Source organism: Hyla sarda, chromosome 1 (genome assembly GCF_029499605.1).
Source record: "Hyla sarda isolate aHylSar1 chromosome 1, aHylSar1.hap1, whole genome shotgun sequence".
In the NCBI taxonomy this organism is placed as follows: Eukaryota; Metazoa; Chordata; class Amphibia; order Anura; family Hylidae; genus Hyla; species Hyla sarda.
This window is the reverse complement of record NC_079189.1, coordinates 110878387-110901942: the sequence shown is the minus strand read 5'-3', so window position 1 is coordinate 110901942 and position 23556 is coordinate 110878387. Positions and strand designations below refer to the sequence as shown.

The window sequence follows — 23556 nt, the reverse complement described above, 5'->3', positions numbered from 1 at the left end:
TTACACATGCTCTGATCTGTCTGGTTTTCCTCAGCTCAAATCCACCACATTTTATGTGAAAACCTTAGTAAATATGTTGTTTTTTTAGTTAAAGTCAGGAACACGCCCCTTTCCGGAGACCACGCCCCATTTCCCCGGCGACCACGCCCCTTTTTTGTGTTTTCTTAGCAAAATGGAGAGTTAGTCTGGGTTTTTTCAATTCTGGCGCCAATTCTGGCACAAAATCGGGCGCAGACAGAATTTCTGGCGCAATGCGACAGAATCTGGCGCACAACCCGACAAAACATGTCAGGTTTGCAATAGTAAATGAGGGCCAATATGTGGTATAATATTTAATGTATGTCAAAAAGAAAAAAAAAATGTGAGATTAGTTATAGTATGTAGAAGCATCACCGTCATTATACATACTTACAGTCAAAGGTCTATATGTCAGTCAGGATTAAAGTTCAGACATACATCAAATGTCTAATATCAATTACATTTTCTGTTATAGTTGAGGATGTTATAGCTAGTCCACAATTAAATGTCATGCATAGTGTCATGAAATAAGAAAAAATGTAGATACTCCAAGGTATAAGACATATTTTCATCTTAGATTATTCATCATGTTTGTGAATAGGGATCTAGGTTATCCTGTTCGTGAATCAATCCCCAAAAATCCTGTTAGTGTATTGTTTTAGAGTATGTACGGACATTACCTAAATGCGCAGAGACTCTATATTTGTTCTTCATACCAGCCTGAATATGGACATTTGTATTAATGCTCAGGACTGCATCCGGCCCTATGGCCATTCCGTCCCCCTACCTTAGGGGACCTACGTCGAGGACGACTTGTCTTAAGTAAGGGGCTTTGTGGTGTCCCGGTACAGGACCTTGTCCTGTCACTTTTGTTAGGTCCCCTCAGCTAGAGTCCCTCCATCTCCACAGGGCTCTCCTGCAGGGCTTGCCCCTTGGTCGCCTCATATAATTGTATTTACATGTCTATTATTTAATATAGGTAAAATGGATGTATAGGACCTTCCCAGGTCATGTGATTTACAGTTGTGAATGTACATAGGTTTAAGGACCTTTTTGGGTCATGTGATGTACCCAGAGTTCACTGGGTTAAGGACTTACAGGTTTGCTGGCCAATGAGCTTAGTCCTGATGGAGTGCACTTCATACAATCATAGATGCATAGGCTGGCATTTATCATTGTAGGTGTAAGTGAAGCATTTTTCTACAACCTTTTTTTGTGTGCTGGTAATGTGTAGGAGCACCAAATTTATTAAGTGGTCACAGAGCATTTGATAAATTTTATGCAGGTCACATTTTCTAAAATTTCTCTCTTCACATACATCAAAAGCTAAGCTAAGTCTGGGCTGGTGTAGTTTTAGAGACTTTTCAGTGGCTTTGTGCCTTTTTGTGCCTTTTCACAAAAAGGCGCAGTTCATAAAACCCTTCCATATCATGTGAATTGCCAAAATCTGTGGTTTACAACTCAAAATCAGTAGAAATGTGTAAACCAAAAGGCGCAAATAAACCCTGCTTGTGCTTTTTTGCACCTTTTTTTTAGATGCAAAAAACAGTCTAAAGACTATGATAAATGTCGGCCATAGTCTCTATTGTTATTCAAAGTGCATATACAGTGGGGATCAAAAGTTTGGGCACCCCAGGTAAAAATTTGTATTAATGTGCATAAAGAAGCCAAGGAAAGATGGAAAAATCTCCAAAAGGCATCAAATTACAGATTAGACATTCTTATAATATGTCAACAAAAGTTAGATTTTATTTCCATCATTTATACTTTCAAAATAAGAGAAAACAAAAAAATGGCATCTGCAAAAGTTTGGGAACCCTGCAGAATTTATAGCATACACTGACCCATTTGCAAAGCTGAGACCTGCCAGTGTCATGGATTGTTCTCAATCATCATCTGGGAAGACCAGGTGATGTCAATCTCAAAGGTTTTAAATGCCCAGACTCATCTGACCTTGCCCCAACAATCAGCACCATGGGTTCTTCTAAGCAGTTGTCTATAAATCTGAAACTGAAAATAGTTGACGCTCACAAAGCTGGAGAAGGCTATAAGAAGATAGCAAAACTTTTCAGATGTCAATATCCTCTGTTCAGAATGTAATTAAGAAATGGCAGTCATCAGGGACAGTGGAAGTTAAAGCAAGATCTGGAAGACCATGAAAAATATCAGACAGAACAGCTCACAGGATTGGGAGAAAAACAATTCAAAACCCATGTTTGACTGCACAATCCCTCCAGAAAGATCTGGAAGACACTGGAGTTGTGGTACACTATTCTACTATAAAGAGATACTTCTATAAACATGGTCTTCATGGAAGAGTCATCAGAAGAAAACCTCTTCTACGTCCTCACCACAAAAATCAGCATTTGAACTTTGCAAATGAACATATAGACAAGCCTGATGCATTTTGGAAACAAGTTCTGTGGACCAATGAGGTTAAAATTCAACTTTTTGGCCGGAATGAGCAAAGGTACGTTTGGAGAAGTGGAACAGAATTTAATGAAAAGAACCTCTGTCCAACTGTTAAGCATGGGGGTGGATCAATCATGCTTTGGGGTTGTTTTGCAGCCAGTGGCACAGGGAACATCTCACGAGTAGAAGGAAAAATGGATTCAATAAAATTTCAGCAAATTTTGGATGCTAACTTGATGCCATCTGTGAAAAAGCTGAAGTTAAAGAGACGATGGCTTCTACAAATGGATAATGATCAAACTGAAGGTTTTGCCATGGCCTTCACAATCTCCTGACCTCAACATAATTGAAAATCTATGGATAGACCTTAAAAGAGCAGTGCGTGACAGACAGCCCAGAAATCTCAAAGAACTGGAAGACTTTTGTAAGGAAGAATTGGCAAAGATTCCTCAAACAGGAATTGAAAGACTCTTGGCTGGCTACAAAAAGCGTTTACAAGCTGTGATACTTGCCAAAGGGGGCAGTACAAGATATTAACTGCAGGGTGCCCAACTTTTGCAGATGACATTTTTTTGTTTTCTGTTATTTTGAAAGTGTAAATAATGGAAATAAAATCTAACTTTTGTTGACATATTATAAGAATGTCTAATCTGTAATTTGATGCCTTTTGTAGATTTTTCCATCTTTCCTTGGCTTCTTTATGCACATTAATACAAATTTTTACCTGGGGGTTCCCAAACTTTTGATCCCCACTGTATAATTAGGTGTTACTGTTTCACATTTTGTGCGCACTGCGCCTTCATAAACATAAGGTGCATAACTCTGCCTTGAAGTCAGGACCCTTATTGTATAATTGCACAAAGTCCTGTCTATTACATCGGGTCCCTATATTAGCACCAGGTAATGTATTCACTGTTCACTTTATTGTAAATGTCCCAACACTGCGCTATTGCACTAGTTCCCGTCATTCCATTTCCTAATCTACATATATTTACAGCTTAATTTGTTATGCATTGGCTGCAGCTTGTATAACACTATGTAATTGCACTTAGCTTTTTCCTAGGTAGTGGTAGCTGGTTTCAAGTATTTGTGATCATACGTGTTTAATCCGCTTCAATTCATCAGGGATCACGTTGACCAGTGACGGGCACTAGTGCAATAGCGCAGTGTTGGGACATTTGCAATAAAGTGAACAGTGAATACATTACCTGGTGCTAATATAGGGACCCGATGTAATAGACAGGACTTTGTGCAATTATATATTGTCAGGATCCGGATAGGTATGCAGCGAGGACACTGGTGGTGGATCCTCTGTGTCAGTGGGGTGATGACGTGGGCCGTACCAGGGGAACAGAGTCTGAGGGGTTACTGGTTTTCACCAGAGCCCACCGCAAAGCGGGATGGACTTGCAGCGGCAGGTAACCCCCAGGTCGTTCCACCCGATAGCGACTCAACCCCAGCTGACAGCTGAGACAGGTGCGGTACAGAAGGACAAGGCAAGAGCAAGGTCGGACGTAGCAGAAGGTCAGGGCAGGCAGCAAGGGTCGTAGTCAGGGGCAACAGCAGAAGGTCTGGAACACAGGCTTGCGAACACAGAAAACGCTTTCACTGGGCACTAGGCAACAAGATCCGGCGATGACAGGAAGGGGAAGTGGGTTTTTATAAGGAGGGAGCAGGTGCAGGTACTGATTGGGCCAGGCGCCAATCAATGGCGCACTGGCCCTTTAAATCTCAGAGAGCCGGCGTGCGCGCGCCCTAGGGAGCGGGGCCGCGCGCCGGGACTGAGCAGACGGAGGACGGGGCAGGTGATGAGATTGGGATGTGAGCAGCAAGCGGGCGCGTCCCGCTACGTGGGTCGCATCCCCGCCGGTGACAGTAGTGCAGCGCTCCCGGTAAGCGGATCTAACTGGGGCGCTGCACGGAGGTGAACGCCGCGAGCGCTCCGGGGAGGAGCAGGGACCCGGAGAGCTCGGCGTAACAGTACCCCCCCTTAAGTCTCCCCCTCTTTTTGGAGCCTAGGAACCTGTGGATGAGCTCCTTGTCGAATATCCTCGGGTTCCCAAGACCTCTCTTCGGGGGCCACAATTCTCCCAGTCTACGAGAATTTTTTTTTTTACCTCTGACTACATTGGAGGCGAGGATCTCCTTTACAGTGAAGACATCAGAGGAGCCAGAGACAGGAGCAGGAACGGTGACCTTGGGGGAAAAGCAGTTAAGAACGAGAGGTTTGAGAAGGGAAACATGAAAGGAGTTAGGAATACGAAGAGAAGGAGGAAGATGAAGTTTGTAGGAGACAGGATTGATTTGACTCTTGATTTTAAATGGTCCAAGGTAACGTGGACCCAGCTTGTAGCTGGGAACGCGAAAGCGGATATACTTGGCAGAGAGCCACACTTTGTCCCCAGGAGCGAAGACAGGAGGAGTTCTTCTCTTCTTATCCGCATGTTTCTTCATACGAGACGAGGCCAGTAGGAGCGACTTTTGAGTCTCCTTCCAGATAACAGAGAAGTCCCGGGTTACTTCATCTACGGCAGGAACTCCAGAAGAAGTGGGAATGGGGAGGGGGGGCAGAGGGTGACGGCCGTACACCACAAAGAATGGGGATTTGGCGGAGGATTCAGAATTTTTGAAATTGTACGAGAATTCAGCCCAGGGCAGAAGGTCGACCCAATCGTCTTGGCGGGAGGAGACAAAATGTCGCAAATAGTCACCAAGAATCTGGTTGACTCTCTCTACTTGTCCATTGGATTGGGGGTGATAGGAGGAACGAGAAATTTAATTTGATTTTTAATTGGTTTCAGAGAGCTCTCCAAAATTTCGACACAAATTGAACGCCTCTATTCGAGACGATATGCGTGGGAAGCCCGTGAAGGCGAAAAATATGCAGAAAAAATTGCTTCGCCAATTGTGGCGCAGAAGGAAGACCTGGAAGTGGAATGAAGTGTGCCATTTTGGAGAAACGATCAACGACCACCCAGATGACTGTGTTGCCATGGGATACAGGCAGATCCGTAATAAAATCCATGGCAATTTGGGACCATGGCTGCTCGGGGACGGGTAAAGGAAGGAGGAGTCCAGCAGGCTTCTGGCGAGGGGTTTTATCCCGGGCGCAAACAGTACAGGCCCGAATGAAATCAGTGACGTCACCCTCTAGCGTAGGCCACCAATACAAACGAGAAATAAGCTGGATGGACTTTTTAATGCCAGCATGGCCAGCAAGGTGAGAGGAATGTCCCCATTTGAGGATCTTGAGGCGCTGGCGTGGAGGAACAAAAGTCTTTCCAGGAGGAGTTTGTCCCAGAGAAGCTGGAGCAGAGGAGACCAGGCACTCAGGAGGTATGATATGCTGCAGAGGGACTTCAGATTCGGTGGCATCAGAGGAACGTGAAAGGGCGTCAGCCCTGACGTTTTTGTCTGCAGGACGAAAGTGAATCTCGAAGTTAAAGCAGGTAAAAAACAACGACCATCTAGCCTGGCGAGGATTCAGACGCTGAGAAGACTGGAGGTATGAGAGATTCTTGTGGTCAGTGTAAATGACAATGGGGTGTTTGGAACCCTCCAATAGATGCCTACATTCTTCGAGTGCTAACTTGATGGCTAGAAGTTCACGATCTCCAATGGAGTCATTTTTTTCTGCCAGAGAGAAAGTTTTAGAGAAGAAACCACAAGTAATGTTACGTCCGGTAGAGTTTTTTTTGGAGAAGTACGGCTCCGGCTCCGACTGAGGAGGCGTCCACTTCCAGAAAGAAAGGTTTGATGGGTCAGGTCTGGACAGCACTGGAGCAGAAGCGAAGGCAGTTTTGAGACGATTGAAGGCCTCATCTGCTTGAGGAGGCCATGACTTAGGGTTGGCATTCTTCCTGGTCAGAGCCACAATAGAGGCCACAATGGTGGAGAAATGGGGAATAAACTGTCGGTAGTAGTTGGCAAATCCCTGAAAGCGTTGGATAGCACGGAGTCCAGAAGGGCGTGGCCAATCTAAAACCGCTGACAGTTTGTCTGGGTCCATTTGAAGCCCTTGGCCAAAGACTAGGTAACCTAGGAAAGGAAGAGAATTGCATTCAAAGAGACATTTTTCCATTTTGGCATACAGGTGATTTTCACGAAGTCTGTGGAGCACTAGACGGACATGACGGCGGTGTTCCTCCAGGGTAGAGGAGAAAATCAAGATGTCGTCCAGGTAAACCACAACACAGGTATATAATAAGTCCCAAAAATATCTCATTAATGAAGTTCTGGAAGACTGCAGGGGCGTTGCAGAGCCCAAAGGGCATAACTAGATATTCGAAATGTCCGTCTCTGGTATTGAATGCGGTCTTCCACTCATCACCTTTCCTGATGCGAATAAGATTATATGCGCCTCTTAAGTCCAAGTGAAAATTTAGTGAAAATATTGGCAAAATATTGGAAAATATTGGCAAAATAAGTTTAGTGAAAATATTGGCACCACAAAGACGGTCAAAGAGTTCAGAGATCAAAGGCAGGGCATAGCGGTTTTTGATGGTGATTTTATTTAAACCGCGGTAGTCAATGCATGGCCGTAAGGATCCGTCTTTTTTAGAGACAAAGAAGAACCCCGCTCCAGGGGATGAGGACTTCCGAATGAAACCTCTCTTTAGGTTATCCTGGATATAGTCGGACATGGCTTGAGTCTCTGGGGCAGACAGAGGGTAGATCCTGCCCCGGGGTGGAGTGGTACCAGGAAGGAGGTCAATGGGGCAGTCATAAGGCCTATGAGGTGGTAAGATCTCTGCTTGTTTTTTGCAGAAAACATCGGCAAAGTCCTGGTAGGCCTTGGGAAGACCTGGTATAGGTGGAGCCACAGGGGTTTGACAAGTGGAAGCAGACGTGAGGCGTTGTTTCAGACAAGATGGACCCCAACTTTTGATCTCCCCGGTGGTCCAGTCAAGGGTAGGAGAATGACGTTGGAGCCATGGCAGACCGAGGAGGATTTCAGAGGTGCAGTTGGGTAGGACAAGAAATTCAATTTTTTCGTGATGCAGTCCAATGCTCATAAGCAGGGGTTATGTGCGGTAACGCACAGTGCAGTCCAATTTTTCTCCGTTGACAGAAGAAATGTAGAGCGGCTTGACGAGACTGGTCACTGGGATGCTGAACCTATTAACAAAAGAGGCCAAAATAAAATTTCCTGCAGAACCGAAGTCCAAGAAGGCCACAGCAGAGAAAGAGGAGTTGGCGGAAGGAGAAATCCGTACAGGCACAGTGAGACGTGGAGAAGCAGAATTCACACCTAGAGTCGTCTCACCTTTGTGAGGTAACGGAGTGCGTCTCTCCTGACGCGGAGGGCGGATAGGACAGTCTTTTAGGAAGTGTTCGGTACTAGCACAGTACAGGCATAGATTCTCGTTACGGCGGCGAGTCCTCTCTTGTAGGGTCAGGCGGGACCGATCCCGGCAGAAGGCACAGGAACAGATTGCAGTGGACTTTGGAAGAGAGGAGCCGGGGAGAGAAATCGCCTGGTGCGAACAAGATCCTTTTCCTGTCGGAGCTCCTGGCGTCTTTCTGAGAAACGCATGACGATGCGGGTGGCCAAATGGATAAGTTCAGACAGGTTAGCAGGAATTTCTCGTGCGGCCAGTACATCTTTGATGTTGCTGGATAAGCCTTTCCTGAAGGTTGCGCAGAGGGCCTTATTGTTCCAGGATAGCTCTGAGGCGAGGGTACGAAACTGGATGGTGTATTCGCCTACGGAAGAACTTCCTTGGACTAGGTTCAGCAAAGCAGTCTCGGCCACGAAAGCCACCTTAGATCGTTCAGTGGGGAATTGGTCCGACATCATCTCCAAGTGTAGGGAACATTGAGACAGGAAACCACGGCACTGTTTAGAGTCCCCATCAAACTTGTCCGGTAGAGACAGGCGGAGGCTGGGAGCGGCCACTCGCTGCGGAGGAGGTGCAGGAGCTGGCGGAGATGATTGCTGAAGCTGTGGCAGAAGTTGTTGCAGCATGACGGTCAGTTGGGTCAGCTGCTGTCCTTGTTGTGCGATCTGTTGAGATTGCTGGGCGACCACCACGGTAAGGTCAGCGACACTAGGCAGCGGGACCTCAGCGGGATCCATGGCCGGATCTACTGTCAGGATCCAGATAGGTATGCAGCGAGGACACTGGTGGTGGATCCTCTGTGTCAGTGGGGTGATGACGTGGGCCGTACCAGGGGAACGGAGTCTAAGGGGTTACTGGTTTTCACCAGAGCCCGCTGCTAAGCGGGATGGACTTGCAGCGGCAGGTAACCCCCAGGTCGTTCCACCCGATAGCGACTCAACCCCAGCTGACAGCTGAGACAGGCGCAGTACAGAAGGACAAGGCAAGAGCAATGTCGGATGTAGCAGAAGGTCAGGGCAGGCAGCAAGGGTCGTAGTCAGGGGCAACAGCAGAAGGTCTGGAACACAGGCTTGGGAACACAGAAAACGCTTTCACTGGGCACTAGGCAACAAGATCCGGCGATGACAGGAAGGGGAAGTGGGTTTTTATAAGGAGGGAGCAGGTGCAGGTACTGATTGGGCCAGGCGCCAATCAATGGCGCACTGGCCCTTTAAATCTCAGAGAGCCGGCGTGCGCGAGCCCTAGGGAGCGGGGCCGCGCGTGCCGGGACTGAGCAGACGGAGGACGGGGCAGGTGAGGAGATTGGGATGCGAGCCACGGGCGGGCACGTCCCGCTACGTGGGTCGCATCCCCGCCGGTGACAGAAGTGCAGCGCTCCCAGTCAGCGGATCTGACGGGGCGCTGCACGGAGGTGAACGCTGCGAGCGCTCCGGGGAGGAGCAGGGACCCGGAGCGCTCGGCGTAACATATATGCACTTTGAATAACACTAGAGACTATGGGGGAGATTTATAAAAACCTGTCCAGAGGAAAAGTTGCTGAGTTGCCCATAGCAACCAATCAGATCGCTTCTTTCATTTTGCAGAGGCCTTGTTTAAAAGGAAAGAAGCGATCTGATTGGTTGCTATAGGCAACTCAGCAACTTTTCCTCTGGACAGGTTTTGATAAATCTCCTCGTATGCATCTATGATTGTATGAAGTGCACTCCATCAGTGCACTTCATGAACTAAACATACAAAGGACATCAACTCACATATAACTGGACTGCAAAATAAAAAGCAGCAATAAACATTCACAGAAGTAATTACATAATAACGTGTCTATGTGAAAATGGTCCAATAGAGTAAGTGTGAAATAACACTGTGTATTGTAACCAAAAGCCACATTGCAGGACCAGTAACAAGCGGGTATGAGCAGCAGCTGGTTGCGGCCATCACATTCAGAGTTTTTATAGAATGTTGCAGAAGTGCTATATTTTTAATAGTTTATAATAAAAGTGAAGTTGTAAGGTCCCCAAAGTGTTTTATTTTTGATTATTAAGTACAGGAGACCCATATAAGCTGTGGTGCAGTTGCATCCTTTAGAGTTAATACTGGCTACCGTCCTAGCTTTCAACTTACCTGGATATATTTAAAACTACCTGGATACTTACCTAACTGGCTACCTATCTACCTACCAAGATACCTGGCTCTTTACCTAACTACCTGACTACCTACCTGGGTAGCAACCTAGCTACCTACCTTGATAGCTACTTAACTGGTTATTTACCTAGCTACCTACCTACTTCATTAGCTACCTAACTATCTGATTTTGCCTCCATACTATCCACCTAGCTACCAACTGACTTAGCTAGCTAAAAACCAACCTCCCTATCTTATAGACACTGATTTGAATAGGGACATTCCATATGATAAAATATACCTTTTATTACATTTCAATTTAATATTGACTTACACTACAAAATAAACAGGCTATTACCGGTCACCGATGGTTTAGCATGCATATATTATATTGCACTTGAGTATAAGTAGTCTCTCAGGATAAACTCCATATAAAGTGCAAAAACAGTGTATAAAAACACACAAAATATATACACAAAGAATTCCAACAGGAGGTATGGTCCAGGTTTATCTTCTATTCTGTTCTCAAAGCAGAGTTTTTTTTGTTACATGACATAAATTCCTTTATGTATCAATATGTTCTCATTGATGCCACTCTTCACATGTAAATCTGTTTATTCACTGTATCTGACTACATTCATTCTAGGGATGGTAACTAGCATTCACATATAGCAGTTTTTTTCGCCATGCCACTGTTCACACAAATGCAGGTTTTTAGTCCGTAGATATTTTATTGCAAACAAACAAGTATGCTCTTCTTAGTTACTGTGGTTGGTCCGATATTCCAGTATTTATATTGTTCTTTTATGGTGACTAACATGGTGACTACTAACAGATCGGACAAACCACAGTGACTAAGGAAAGTATTATTGTTTGTTTGCAATAGAATATCCACGAACTAAAAAACGTACATATGTGTGAACAGTGGCATGGAGAATTAACTGCTACACGTGAATGCTAGTGTCACGATTCGGCTGGCTGGAGGTGGATCCTCTGTGCCAGAGAGGGATTGGCGTGGACCGTGCTGGTGGACCGGTTCTAAGTTGCTACTGGTATTCACCAGAGCCCGCCGCAAAGCGGGATGGTCTTGCAGCGGCGGTAGCAACCAGGTCGTATCCACCAGCAACGGCTCAACCTCTCTGACTGCTGAAGATAGGCGCGGTACAAGGGAGTAGACAAGAGCAAGGTCGGACGTAGCAGAAGGTCAGGGCAGGCAGCAAGGATCGTAGTCAGGGGCAACGGCAGGAGGTCTGGAACACAGGCTAGGAACACACAAGGAAACGCTTTCACTGGCACAATGGCAACAAGATCCGGCGAGGGAGTGCAGGGGAAGTGAGGTATAAATAAGGAGTGCACAGGTGAGAATACTGATTAGGCCTGCTGCTCCAATCAGTGGCGCAGCGGCCCTTTAAATGGCAGAGACCCGGCGCGCGCGCGCCCTAAGGAGCGGGGCCGCGCGCGCCGGGACAACACAGACGGGGAACGGGTCAGGTACGGGAGCCGAGATGCGCATCGCGAGCGGGCACGTCCCGCATCGCGAATCGCATCCCGGCTGGGAGTAATATCGCAGCGCACCCGGTCAGCAGGTCTGACCGGGGCGCTGCGAATGAGAGAACGCTGCGAGCGCTCCGGGGGGGAGCGGGGACCCGGAGCGCTCGGCGTAACAGTACCCCCCCCCTTGGGTCTCCCCCTCTTTTTGGAGCCTGAGAACCTGAGGATAAGACTTTTGTCCAGGATGTTGTTCTCAGGTTCCCAGGATCTCTCTTCTGGGCCACAGCCCTCCCAATCCACCAAAAACAATTTTTTCCCTCTGACCGTCTTGGAGGCCAAGATCTCCTTCACGGAGAAGACGCCAGAAGAACCGGAAACAGGAGTGGGAGAAACAAGTTTGGGAGAGAAGCGGTTAATGATGAGTGGTTTAAGGAGAGAGACATGGAAGGCATTGGGGATACGAAGAGAAGGAGGAAGAAGGAGTTTGTAAGAGACAGGGTTAATCTGGCACAAGACTTTGAAAGGACCAAGATAGCGTGGTCCCAGTTTGTAACTGGGGACACGAAAGCGGACATATTTAGCGGAGAGCCATACCTTGTCTCCGGGAGCAAAAATGGGGGGAGTTCTTCTTTTCTTATCGGCAAATTTTTTCATCCGGGATGAAGCCTGTAAAAGAGAATTTTGGGTCTCTTTCCATATGGTGGAAAGATCACGAGTCACTTCATCCACAGCGGGCAAACCAGAGGGCAAGGGGGTAGGGAGGGGGGGAAGAGGGTGACGGCCGTACACCACGAAAAATGGGGACTTAGCAGAAGTCTCGGAGATTCTGAAGTTGTATGAGAATTCGGCCCATGGTAGAAGATCTGCCCAGTCATCCTGGCGGGAGGAAACAAAATGCCGTAAATAATCACCCAGGACCTGATTAATTCTTTCTACTTGCCCATTGGATTGGGGATGATAAGAAGAAGAGAAGTTTAGTTTAATCTTGAGCTGTTTACAGAGAGCCCTCCAGAATTTAGACACGAATTGGACGCCTCTATCCGAGACGATCTGCGTGGGCAAACCGTGAAGACGAAAAATGTGTACAAAAAATTGTTTTGCCAACTGAGGCGCTGAAGGAAGACCAGGAAGAGGAATAAAATGTGCCATCTTGGAAAATCGATCAACGACCACCCAAACAACTGTGTTGCCACGGGATGGGGGTAAGTCTGTGATAAAGTCCATACCAATCAGTGACCAAGGCTGTTCGGGGACAGGCAGAGGATGAAGGAGACCAGCAGGCTTCTGGCGAGGAGTCTTATCCCGGGCACAGACAGTACAGGCCCGCACAAAATCAACAACATCCGTCTCCAGAGTCGGCCACCAATAAAAACGAGAGATGAGTTGCAAGGATTTTTTGATGCCCGCATGGCCTGCGAGGTGGGAGGAGTGTCCCCATTTGAGAATCCCGAGACGCTGGCGTGGAGAAACAAAGGTCTTCCCTGGAGGAGTTTGCCTGATGGAGGCTGGAGAAGTGGAGATCAGACAGTCAGGAGGAATGATGTGTTGCGGAGAGACCTCTACTTCAGAGGCATCAGAAGAACGAGAGAGGGCATCGGCCCTAATGTTCTTGTCAGCAGGGCGAAAATGAATTTCAAAGTTAAAACGGGCAAAGAACAACGACCACCTGGCCTGGCGAGGGTTCAGTCGTTGGGCAGACTGGAGATAGGAGAGATTCTTGTGATCAGTGTATATGATAACTGGAAATTTTGATCCCTCCAGCAGATGCCTCCATTCCTCAAGCGCCAATTTAATGGCCAGTAATTCTCGATCCCCGATGGAATAGTTTCTCTCCGCCGGGGAGAAGGTCCTAGAAAAAAAACCACAAGTCACAGCATGCCCGGAAGAATTTTTTTGTAGAAGGACAGCTCCAGCTCCTACTGAGGAGGCATCTACCTCCAATAGGAAGGGTTTAGATGGGTCAGGTCTGGAGAGCACGGGAGCAGAAGAAAAGGCAGACTTGAGATGTTTAAATGCGTCTTCCGCTTGTGGGGACCAGGACTTGGGATTGGCATTTTTCTTGGTTAAAGCCACGATAGGAGCCACAATAGTGGAAAAGTGTGGAATAAATTGTCTGTAATAATTGGCAAACCCCAAAAAACGTTGGATAGCACGGAGTCCGGAGGGGCGTGGCCAATCTAAGACGGCGGAGAGTTTATCTGGGTCCATTTGTAGTCCCTGGCCAGAGACCAAGTATCCTAGGAAAGGAAGAGATTGACATTCAAAGAGACATTTCTCCATTTTGGCATAAAGTTGATTGTCACGAAGTCTCTGAAGAACCATGCGGACATGCTGGCGGTGTTCTTCTAAGTTGGCAGAAAAAATCAGAATATCGTCCAGATAAACCACAACACAGGAATATAAGAGATCACGAAAAATTTCATTAACAAAGTCTTGGAAGACGGCAGGGGCGTTGCACAGGCCAAAGGGCATGACCAGATACTCAAAGTGTCCATCTCTGGTGTTAAATGCAGTCTTCCATTCGTCCCCCTCCCTGATGCGGATGAGATTATAAGCCCCCCTTAAGTCTAGTTTGGTAAAGATGTGGGCGCCTTGTAGGCGATCAAAGAGTTCAGAGATAAGAGGTAAGGGGTAGCGTTTTTTTTACCGTGATTTTATTAAGTCCGCGGTAGTCAATGCAAGGGCGTAGGGAGCCATCTTTTTTGGACACAAAAAAAAATCCAGCTCCGGCAGGAGAGGAGGATTTGCGGATAAACCCCTTTTTTAAATTTTCCTGGATGTACTCCGACATGGCAAGAGTCTCTGGAGCAGACAGAGGATAGATTCTGCCCCGGGGTGGAGTAGTACCCGGGAGGAGGTCATTAGGACAGTCATAAGGCCTGTGAGGGGGTAAAGTCTCCGCTTGCTTCTTGCAAAAGACGTCAGCATAGTCCATATAAGCCTTAGGAAGACCGGTTACAGGGGGAACCACAGGGTCCCGGCAGGGAGTACTGGGAACCGGTTTAAGACAGTCCTTGAGACAAGAAGTACCCCAGTTCTTGATTTCTCCTGTGGACCAATCAAGGGTTGGGGAATGGCGTTGAAGCCATGGTAATCCAAGAAGAATTTCAGAAGTGCAGTTGGAGAGGACCAAAAATTTTATTTTTTCGTGATGAGGTCCGATGCACATTAGGAGAGGTTCCGTGCGGTAACGCACGGTACAGTCCAATCTTTCATTGTTAACAGAATTGATGTAGAGGGGTCTGGCGAGACTGGTCACTGGGATGTTGAACCTGTTGATGAGAGAGGCCAAAATAAAATTTCCTGCAGATCCGGAATCCAGAAAGGCCATAGCAGAGAAGGAGAGGGTAGAAGAAGATATCCGCACAGGCACAGTAAGGCGTGGAGAAGCAGAGTTGACATCAAAAACTGTCTCACCCTTGTGCGGAGTCAGCGTACGTCTTTCCAGGCGGGGAGGACGGATAGGACAATCCTTCAAGAAGTGTTCGGTACTGGCGCAGTACAGGCACAGATTCTCCATGCGGCGTCGTGTCCTCTCTTGAGGTGTCAAGCGAGACCGGTCAACTTGCATAGCCTCCACGGCGGGAGGCACAGGAACGGATTGCAGAGGACCAGAGGAGAGAGGAGCCGGGGAGAGAAACCGCCTCGTGCGAACAAAGTCCATATCCTGGCGGAGCTCCTGACGCCTTTCGGAAAAACGCATGTCAATGCGGGTGGCCAGATGAATAAGTTCATGCAGGTTAGCAGGAATTTCTCGTGCGGCCAGCACATCTTTAATGTTGCTGGATAGGCCTTTTTTAAAGGTCGCGCAGAGGGCCTCATTATTCCAGGATAATTCGGAGGCAAGAGTACGGAATTGGATGGCGTACTCGCCAACAGAAGAATTACCCTGGACCAGGTTCAACAGGGCAGTCTCAGCAGAAGAGGCTCGGGCAGGTTCCTCAAAGACACTTCGAATCTCCGTGAAGAAGGAGTGTACAGAGGCAGTGACAGGGTCATTGCGGTCCCAGAGCGGTGTGGCCCATGACAGAGCTTTCCCAGAGAGAAGGCTGACTACGAAAGCCACCTTAGACCTTTCAGTAGGAAACTGGTCCGACATCATCTCCAAGTGCAGGGAACATTGTGAAAGAAAGCCACGGCAAAACTTAGAGTCCCCATCAAATTTATCCGGCAAGGATAAACGTAGGCCGGAAGCGGCCACTCGCTGCGGAGGGGGTGCAGGAGCTGGCGAAGGAGATTGTTGCTGGAGTTGCGGTAATAGCTGCTGTAGCATCACGGTCAGTTGAGACAGCTGGTGGCCTTGTTGCGCTATCTGTTGCGACTGCTGGGCGACCACCGTGGTGAGGTCGGCGACAACTGGCAGTGGGACTTCAGCGGGATCCATGGCCGGATCTACTGTCACGATTCGGCTGGCTGGAGGTGGATCCTCTGTGCCAGAGAGGGATTGGCGTGGACCGGTTCTAAGTTGCTACTGGTATTCACCAGAGCCCGCCGCAAAGCGGGATGGTCTTGCAGCGGCGGTAGCAACCAGGTCGTATCCACCAGCAACGGCTCAACCTCTCTGACTGCTGAAGATAGGCGCGGTACAAGGGAGTAGACAAGAGCAAGGTCGGACGTAGCAGAAGGTCAGGGCAGGCAGCAAGGATCGTAGTCAGGGGCAACGGCAGGAGGTCTGGAACACAGGCTAGGAACACACAAGGAAACGCTTTCACTGGCACAATGGCAACAAGATCCGGCGAGGGAGTGCAGGGGAAGTGAGGTATAAATAAGGAGTGCACAGGTGAGAATACTGATTAGGCCTGCTGCTCCAATCAGTGGCGCAGCGGCCCTTTAAATGGCAGAGACCCGGCGCGCGCGCGCCCTAAGGAGCGGGGCCGCGCGCGCCGGGACAACACAGGCGGGGAACGGGTCAGGTACGGGAGCCGAGATGCGCATCGCGAGCGGGCGCGTCCCGCATCGCGAATCGCATCCCGGCTGGGAGTAATATCGCAGCGCACCCGGTCAGCAGGTCTGACCGGGGCGCTGCGAATGAGAGAACGCAGCAAGCGCTCCGGGGGAGAGCGGGGACCCGGAGCGCTCGGCGTAACAGCTAGTTACCATTCCCAGAATAAATGTAGCCAGATACCGTGAATAAACAGAGTTACATGTGAACAGTGACATAAATGAGAACATATTGATACATAAAGGAATTTATGTCATGTAACAAACTCAACTTTGACTGAGAACAGAAGATAAACCTGGACCATACCTCCTGTTGGAATTTTTTGCGTATATATCTTGGGTGTTTTTATACGCTGTTTTTGCATTTTATATGGAGTTTATCCTGAGAGACGACATATACACAAGTACAATAAGATAAATGTGTGCTAATCCATAGGTGGCAGCCTGTATATTTTGTAGTGTAAATCAATATTTTATTGGAATGTAATAAAAGGTATTTTTTATCGTATGGAAGTCCCTATTCAAATCAGTTTCTATATTATTAATGTACTGGGAGACCCACCATTTTAACCTGATAAATGTTAATACCTACCTACCAACTACCAACTGCCCTGGCTATCTAACTACCTGGCTACCTATGTAGCAAGCTAGCTGCCTGCCTACTTACCTGGCTATCTATCTACCTTAATACCTACCTTGCTACCTACCTATCCATCTACCTAGCAACCTAACTACCTGGTATGGTGGTATTATCCAGTATTTGTGTGCTGGTATAATTTGTTCCATGTATACTGATATTGCTAATATGAGTCTCAGTATTCAGGATTTGGTCAGTAATGGTATGGTGGTAATATGTATAGTGATTTCATTCCTCCTTGTATACTGGTTTTAATGCTTACAATTGTCCTCTTCTATAAGACTTTTACTTATTTTTCGCTCCGTGGTCTGTAGTTTTTATCGGTATCATTTTTGCTTTGATGGTACTTTTTGATCACTTTTAATAAACTTTTTTTTTTACACCATTTTTTACACCATTCACCATGCAGTTTCATTAATGTCATATTTTAATAGTTTAGACCTTTCCACATTCGGTGATACCAAATATGTTTATTTTTGTTTACAATTTTATTAGGGAAGGGACATAATCAATGATGTGCGGCATTAGCAGTAAATGAAGAGCGTTCAGCTAGTAAGCGTACTTCATACATCCAGACTGCTACCAAGGCATACATGTACACCCTGTTTCATCAAGGTGTTAATGGTGACTACACTAACCCATCGTCCTGACCTCACACACACAGCCTACCTCCCCAGTCCTGACGAATCCCTGTCTCCTGAATTCACTGCTCCCTGAAGGTACCTGTGATGAGGAGCCTGTATTGTCATGCAAAATTAAGTGGTTCCGCCCCTTTTGGCCCCTCCCTTTTATGGTTCCACCTTTTGCAAAGCCACACCCAATGCTATCCCCCCAGATTTGTGGGGGTTCCTACGACCCTGGCTGCCTACCTTATGTGGGGGAACTGCCGTCTACCTGAGGGACTATCTACTACGTTCCTGCCCAGCTAATATGGGGACTAACTATCAAGCTAATAGGGGGGCTACCTACTATCTACATAGCTTATATAGGGGTTTTCATACAGTGGACAGCTATCTGGCAGATTTACCTACAGCGGCAACTCTCTCCAGAGGGGTCTTACCTACTCGGGTCACCTATTATTACAGTTTGGGGCATTATAGGTCATGGAAAAATGCAGAGCCTGAAATAGTTTTTTCCGACAGGTTCTGTAGAGAGGAGTCGTACTAGGAAGAAATCATCACGATGGTCTGAGCTGGATGGAGAAAAAAAAGTAAAATTACTGATTCCAGAAAACATTGATTGCCCAGGGTCCAATCAAAATTAAAGATGGCCCTGGTTATTTTAAGCAGATATGCCATTCAGGAGCACAGAAAAGCTAGGTGACAATTTCTCATCTAGCTGTTTCATGCTCCAGAATGGCATATCTGCTTATGGTTAGTGATGAGCGGCATTGCCCATATTCGCGATATTTTGCGAATATATTGACAAATATTTGTCCTATATTCATGAATTCTGCATATTTGCTATATTCGCATATTTGCATATGTGAATATTTGCATACTCGCATTTGTGAATATTCGCATATTCGAGGAAGAAAACAGTGAGGGGGTGGGCAACTTTACTATTTGTTGCTAGGGATGTTGTTAATAACCTCTGACAAGTGTATTTGCATCATTCTAATTGGCCCACAATTGAAAAGAAGGAATATGCGAATATTCACATATGCGAATATGCACATATACGAATATTTACATATGCGCAAATGCGAATATTCATATATGCGAATATTCACATATGCAAAAAAAAGCGAATATTCGCAATTTCGAATATATAGCGTATATATTTGCAATATTCGTGAATTTGAGATATTCACAATAAAAATTCGAAATGCGGATATTCGTGCTAACACTACTTAGGATAGCTCACTATTAGAGACAGATTTGACTATACGTTATAGGCAAATCTGTCGATAATAGCGGAGCTATTATAAGCAGACATGCCATTCTGGAGCATGGAAAAGCTAGGTGACAATTTCTCATCTAGTTTTTTCATGCTCCTGAATGGCATATCTGATTATGATAGCTCAGCTATTATAGACAGATTTAACTATAAGTTATAGGCAAATCTGTCTATAATAGCTGAGCTATTATGAGCAGACATGCCATTCTGGAGCATGGAAAAGCTAGGCGAAAAATTGACACCTAGCTTTTCCGTGTACCTGGATGGCATATGTCTAATATTTCAGTTTATGCAGGTTGGTACCTTTTTGGGGCAGATTCCGGATCAGGCGGACTCAGACCTAATGACCGCCGGCGGCAGCTCAGGCAGCAACAGTAATATTTTTTCCTATGCACTACACACTCCAGGCAGCCTCACTCCCGGGCGGCGGCAGCAGTCAGCCCCGGCACCCTGACACATCTGTGCTGCCTGCCATGTCCTCTGTGGTGCTAGGTCAGCAACGGCAGTCTCCCAGCCCCACATTATCTGTGACAGATATCAGCCATGCTGCTAACGTGTGCCTGCGCTGCTCGTACTGAGGCATGTTCCACAAAGCGCCCTAGCTCAACGGGCGGTGGCGCAAGTGATTTCTTAAAAGAAAAAGAAAAAAGTTTTTCATTTTTCTGCCCCCTCTTGGCGGTGTAGTCTGTGCTCTCTAAGGCGGCCGCTTTGCCTGCCTTAGTATAGCACTGGGCCTGATAAAAACAAGCGGGGAGAGAAGCGCGTGACTGTGCCCTCTCCTTCAGCTGTGTTTATGAAACCTGGATGGTCCCATAGACTTACATTGTGGGGGGCATTCATCATTGTAGGTGTAAGTGAAGCATTTTTCTACACTTTTTTTGTGTGTTCTGGTGATGTGTAGGAGCACCACATTTCTTAAATGGTCGCAGAGCATTTGAAAAATTTTGTGCATGTAAACATTTTCTGAAATTTCACTCTTCACATACACCAAAAAGCTAAGCTAAGTCTGGGCTGGTGTAGTTTTAGAGAAATTTCTGTGGTTTTGTGCCTTTTTTGCACCTTTTGACAAAAAAGGCGCAGTTCATAAAACCCGTCCATTTCATGCGTATTGCCGAAATCAGTGTATTACAACTTAAAGTCAGCAGAAATGTGTAAACCAAACGGCGCAAAAAAGGGTGCAAAAAATAGGTGACAATATTGATACAGGCCACGCTGACTGAAGACAGATGACTTTGACTTGACTGACTTGAATGGGACTGACTATACCCCAATTGTAGTGCCAAATATAGACAGGGAAAAAAAAGGGTAAACACAATTATAAATGCTGGCCTATGAGTCCATTATGGGAAAAAACATGCTCAGCGTGCACTTATTCTACTAATAGGTCAAGGTGTAAACACTCAGACCCCAACCGATCACGACTTTTCATTTGTCTCTATGACATTGTGGTAGAGGGTGTGATGCGGGGCAGATGGCATTAACACCTTGTATTCATGACGCCAGGGCATGGTTTATCCTCATTTGAGCGGCATAGGCCATAATCGAAATTGCGATATTTTGCAAATATATGGACGAATATTCATCATATATTCGCATATTCGTAATATTCGCGTTTTTTCGCATATGCAAAAATTCGCATATGCAAAAATTTGTATATGTGAAAATTTATGAACTTTATAGCAAGTATACCAGTGTAACTTGATAGAAGCAGCAGAAGGGAGGGATCAATATTTGCGAATATTCGCATATGCGAATATTCGCCCGGCGGTCTCACACAGTAGTATTAGAGCCTTCTATAGACCACAAAAGCTGGAAGCAGAGAGGGATGATCACTGTAATGTGTACTGTGAAAAAAAAAAGCAAATATTCGTAATTCCGAATATATAGTGCTATATTCGCGAATATTCGCGAATTCTTGAATATGCAATATTCGCAAATAAAATTCGAATTGCGAATATTCGCGAGCAACACTAATCCTCAATACCACCCGAAGGTATACTGCTGGATCCTGGGCTAGGCACAGGGGCAGTAATGAGAGACCTCAGGTCTTGCTGGGTCTTGTAGTGGACTGGGACAATATTGATGCAGGCCACACTGACTGAAGACAGATGACTTTGACTTGACTGACTTGAATGGGACTGACTATACCCCAATTTTGTAGCTTACTTGAAGACTTGAGGCCTCCTATGGACTCCAGACACACTCTTGGACTTGACCTTGCTGCAACTCAGCATAAGCAGGAAGAGAGAGAGCAGAGTCTCCACCAGGTGATTATATGGGGGAGACTCTGAGGGGTCCTATAGGTCACCCTAAGGTCACATGGTCACTGATACCTCACTGGGTTACAATCACATGACAACAGGTAATCACATTCTTAAAGCTATAACACCTTTTATAAACAATATAATACAGGCAATATATATATATATATATATATATATATAGATATACACACACACACACAAGGGGACAGGTGTAGAGGGGGCCCAGGGGTCACTGTAGGGAGGCTGCCTGACAGGGCAGCAGGGGTACGGGAGTAAAACTCCCGCACTGGGCCACCACAACATATCAAAAGTAATTTTTTTTATGATAGTGCCCATTTAGGTCCGCTGCCCTCTCCTGAATTTGTTTCAGTCTACACAGCAAAGCTGACAAGTGGCCTACAGAGAATATCAGCCTATTGTAGAGTCTTCTCTAGCGGTTAGTGAAAGAACTGTACTTTTTCAAAGTTTTTATATGAATAACCTGATGGTGGTTAGCCATGCATCCATTTCTTCCTAGTTCTTTATATTGTGTCCTTTCTACTCTTATTTCTTGTACCATGTCTCTACATCCACTTTCAAGAAGAAATGAAGAGAAAAAAACAGAACCTTGTCTAGGCGCTGTTCGCAGATCCAGGTTAATGAAACATGAATATGCATGGAAAGTAAAGTGCCCGGAGGCACTATGTTTGTTAATAGAGCTTCCAATTACGCGTTTCGGAGGGCATTTCCTCCTTCCTCTGAATAGCATCATGCCAATCTGAGCAAGGAAGAAATACCCTCCGAAACGCGTCATTGGAAGCTCTATTAACAAACATAGTGCCTCCGGGCACTTTACTTTCCATGCATATTCATGTTTCATTAACCTGGATCTGCGAACAGCGCCTAGACAAGGTTCTGTTTTTTTCTCTTCATTTCTTCTTGATTGTACGGGAGAAGATTTTATCCTCTCCCGTTGGACCCTGGGCCGTGCAGTTCGCTTCCACATGCTGAGTAACCCTAAGGGGTGATATGCCTATTTCTACATATATCTGGTGAGCAGCCATTTTATAGATTCGCGGCTCCCCTAGTCCATGATTGGGACACAGATACCCTGGGTAATACACGAGACGCAGCCCTCTCCCCTTTTTTCTTTTTCCACAGGTCTACTTCCACTTTAACAAACTAAAATCACACATGCAGGGTTTGATGCACTGTTTTAGTGAAAACCAAGAGTGCACCCAAGAAGAAGAAAGGGTATAAATAAAATTGCATTAAAACTGTGGTATACCAGCCCCATATTGGTACTGTTTCTATATTTTTTAGTCTGTGCCTTTGAAGGCTTTCTGATGATTTCTAATGACAGACACAGAGACTGGAGACTATGGTTACTTACCTTATAGACACTGTAAGCAAGCAGCTGGTGGATGGATCTAGATGAACGGATGCACCTTATGAGTAAATTGACTTCTATTATCTCAAGGAGGGACTCGCTGGCACTCTAGGCAACCTTGAGGACATCACTGCTGTCCGGTGGCCGAGACCTGACCTCACTAGTTAGCTGATGACAGGGAGCCTGTCTGCTTCAATGGGTGGAGCGATCGCTTGGTGGAAGAGAGTTATATCTGCAACTAATGCAACCCTGATTGAAAACCACAGGTCATTTGAATGGATGCAGCTCATTTATGTTTCAATGGGTGGGGTGGCTGATGTGTGGGAGGGAGAAAAATGGAATTGTGGGATTTGTAGTCAAAAAAAGAAAAGTCAAACAGGAAACACCAGTTCACAAAAAGCTAGCCACAGTGTTATGGTAATCTCACAGCATAGCCATTTAGCCCCAAGACAAGTGCAGATCCTTCTTAAGCATGTCCATTACTGTCTGCCAGGTATGTACTAAAATCACCTTATGGTGGATAACCCCTTTAAGACTGACGTTTGGGTCTGGGTTTTGGGAATAAAGGGGGAGATTTATCAAAACCTGTCCAGAGGAAAAATTGACCAGTTGCCCATGGCAACCAATCAGATTTCTTCTTTCATTTTTAACAAGGCCTCTGCAAAATGAAAGAAGCAATCGGATTGGTTGCTATGGGCAACTTTTCCTCTGCACTGGTTTTGATAAATCTCCCGCTATGTCACTCCCATACTGCAGTTCTGTGTGTGTGTTGCAGTCCTAAACCTGATCTCACAGGTGTGTTAGCACTGCAAGAGAGTAGCTGAAAGGAACATTCTGAAGTAAATCTACTTTTCTGTGGTATGTTGGATCCTGATACCCTACATCAAAAAGACTCACTTTGGGACTGATCGTGCCAAGTTTTGGGTGAGAAGCTCAGAAGTTTATGTTATGTAAAGAACCTGATGTGAATGTAGTTTAAGTTTCTGTCATATTGCATGCTGCAAACAGAACTTATTTGTGGTGTCCCGGCACCAGAAGCTGTCCCGTGGTTTTGGACTGTCTCGG

The 23556-nt window shown here is 46.2% G+C and overlaps 1 protein-coding gene across 5 annotated transcripts in view; it reads right to left on the bottom strand.

Moving 5' to 3' along the window:
• LOC130357578 (cytochrome P450 3A12-like) overlaps window positions 1-22727 on the bottom strand; it is a 131577-nt gene extending 108850 nt beyond the window's left edge. For 3 of the 5 annotated variants that reach the window (XM_056560299.1, XM_056560305.1, XM_056560308.1), the window contains exon 1: window positions 22495-22725. The gene's annotated coding sequence lies outside the window, so the exon portion shown is untranslated. Of the gene's footprint in view, window positions 1-22494 lie in introns of all 5 variants that reach the window. The other 2 variants (XM_056560289.1, XM_056560311.1) reach the window with 2 other exon arrangements.
• Between the last annotated feature and the right edge of the window lie 829 nt (window positions 22728-23556).